The 3117-nt window shown below is 41.3% G+C and overlaps 1 non-coding gene across 1 annotated transcript; it reads left to right on the forward strand.

Moving 5' to 3' along the window:
* Positions 1-1655: 1655 nt before the first annotated feature.
* Positions 1656-1728, forward strand: trnar-ccu (transfer RNA arginine (anticodon CCU)). The gene has a single exon. It is a non-coding gene; the product is annotated as a tRNA-Arg (tRNA).
* The last annotated feature ends 1389 nt before the right edge of the window (positions 1729-3117 follow it).

Raw genomic sequence — 3117 nt, forward strand, 5'->3', positions numbered from 1 at the left:
CTTGTTTCCCTGTCATTTCCTGTGTTGCCATTGTCCTGTTGGGCCCAAAATCTTCCCCTAAAGTGTCTAAATTGCGACTCTACCCGTAAGCTCTGGATGGCCCTGCTGCTTGTGACCTTCTGGCTCATTCGACAAATAGGCTCTTTCAGTCTGTTCTGAATTACCGTCAAAACCTGCAAGTTCAGCCTAAAAGCACACAAGCTGCTTTCTGTGTGAATGTCCTCAAACTCAACAAAATAAATAAACAAAACTGCATTCATCTATGCTGAAAGGTCGCCGCCTGTTGGACACACCCCATCATGTCTTTTGTGGCAGAAGAAAGCAGAGGGACCAAGCAGGCTAACTACGCTGGTACCTGTGTGCTCTTAGTAAGTTCTTAGTAGTTCTTCTCAAAAGTTCTATGTTGCCTAATGTCTCACGGGTGCGAGACATTAGGCAACATAGAACTTTGAGACGCAACTCGCGCTTACGAGTTTGCTGCGAGTTATCCAGAGAAGTAAAGTTGAATTGACTGCACTGGCGGATCCCCTCAGACCACACTCCCTCGTGGAAGCAATGACACTACGTGCGCGAAGTACAGGCTGTGCCGAGTGCCGACTACACTTCTCTATAGAAAATTTCAACAACAAAAAAGGCATCGAGACAGTATGCTGACTACAATTCAGTATTATATCATATCTGCCAACAAATGTGGTCTCAAGACCAAACAGCCATTCACCAAAATCAGAGACACCTAATTTGCCATTTCCCAATTAGGTCAGTGTTGCCTTCTCGTACGCCCAGCGGCGGGTCTACTGAAATGAGGTCCATATTACCGCGGTTTGTACAATAGTTTATGGATTACAGAACTATTTTTTTAAATGTTGTTATTCACGTCAAGTGGTCTACTCAACCTATTGTGTGTAATACCAAGCAGGTTTATAGAATATAGCTCTTTATAGTTCACCTATAGAAATACAGCTCGTTATAGTTAACATATGAGTCCAATAGAGACCATATTTACTATAGTCTTTAGGGGTTGATTTAAAACAATTTACTGCGAAGCTTTTCGTTCAGCCCAGGTATATTACACACTAGAATTGTCTGATCTGAATATAAATGGTCATCCAACGTTAAACATTGCAACGATTCACACTGTCAAAAAAACAGCGACTTCATAGTCCTCATCTTTTAACGTACCTCAAAACGTTGATTAATATAGCTAACGTTATAACTAACTAATCTACGAGCGATGTGCAATTCTCATGAACGTTAGCTTTTTTTTAGCATCTGTAATTTTACTTAGCAACATTTAAGTATTATTATATAGTGATAATTATTAAATATTGATAAACACTATTAGTGGGGAATTGCAACTTATCGAATAGTCATAACCTAAAAAAGTCCCGGCAATTTAGCTAACGTTACGGGCTGCAAAAGACAGCGAGTTTCTGACCCTTAGCATCAGACGCCATTTCTAGCCTGCCAAAGTAGCTAAAAGCGATAGAATGGAGCGTTCCCCTCTGCCTCTTTACTCCTGCTACTTTAAATAATTACTATTATTATTCGTTTTGTTTCATATCATCCCCAAAACTAAGAAACCGCGAATCTATACAACTTCTACGTGTCTGCATTGCGTAGTTATATTGAATGTTGTGACGTACAAAATACGACGTGCCCCAGTGGCCTAATGGATAAGGCACTGGCCTCCTAAGCCAGGGATTGTGGGTTCGAGTCCCATCTGGGGTGGCTTCTATTTTTTTTTTTAGATTCAGTTTGTTAATACCATCCTGCCATGTGGCAAAATAAACAATCTGAATTTCGGCTGCTATTTTAAGTAACCTTTTAGTTGTCTTTTTAGCTTGCTAAGGAGAACACTCATCAATGTGTGTTAACATTAATGAGCTTAGAGTTATGAAATTGCTGTGTGCTTTCTGATATCTGCTGCTAGTCTTTAGTGTGATTAGCATGCTACCTACATTACATTACATTACATTACATTACATTACAGGCATTTAGCTCTTATCCAGAGCGACGTACAACAAGTGCATTAGTTCAAAGTGCAGAGGTGCAAAAGAAACACACAAGAGTTAAGTAAAGATCGTAGTGCCAGAAGTGACCACAGATCAGGACTGCAACCCTGTAGAGTAACCTGTTCAGCAAACAATCCTACTAAGTACAAACTAGCACTGGAATCACATTTGCCTAATCAGACAAAAATAATCCTGCCAAACTAACATAATCATATTACCCTAACTAGGTACATTAATACCTAATATTGATTGTGGTGCTCAAACTGGTTTTGCTTTTGGTATTTGGCTAATGTTAACAAAATTTGTAACTGTTAAGTCGCCTTTGTTCACGTTATGAATGAAAGGTTTCTGTTGGGCTATTTCAAGGTTTTTTTTTATGAAAAAAGGCAATATGGTCAGCCAACACAAGTCTTGTGATAGCGTTGCGGAGTTCCAATTCCTTCCTGCATTGTTTTAAAACTCTCTCATTGAGAGGAATTGCAAACGCCAATATGCGGACAAACATTGATTTAAAATCGTTAAATAGTTGTGCAATACAAAAATGAGTATTTCAGCCGGTATGAAGAAAATCACTTTATTTATTAATTTCAATTTCATTGACCAGTTGTCCACACGTTAAGCATTTCTAGGATTGGTCAAAAGGCTGTCCCTGGTGTGATCATCTTTGGTTTAGAGGCTGGGCCTGATGTCATTGTGTTTGATTGGCAGGCTGGCCCTGGTGTGATTGTGTTTGATTGACAGGCCGGTCCTGGTGTGATTGTGTTTGATTGAGAGGCTGGGCCTGGTGTATTGTGTTTGATTGACAGGCCGGCCCTGGTGTGATTGTGTTTGATTGACAGGCCGGCCCTGGTGTGATTGTGTTTGATTGACAGGCCGGCCCTGGTGTGATTGTGTTTGATTGACAGGCCGGCCCTGGTGTGATTGTGTTTGATTGACAGGCCGGCCCTGGTGTGATTGTGTTTGGTTGAGAGGTTGGGCCTGGTGTGATTGTGTTTGATTGACAGGCTGGCCCTGGTGTGATTGTGTTTGGCAAGAGGCGGCCCGTGGTGTTTGTGGCTAGAGGGCCGACTCCCTGGTCTCATTTCTGTGTCTGGCGTTCTATTCT

The sequence above is a fragment of the Anguilla rostrata genome, chromosome 17, assembly GCF_018555375.3.
Source record: "Anguilla rostrata isolate EN2019 chromosome 17, ASM1855537v3, whole genome shotgun sequence".
Classification (NCBI taxonomy): Eukaryota; Metazoa; Chordata; class Actinopteri; order Anguilliformes; family Anguillidae; genus Anguilla; species Anguilla rostrata.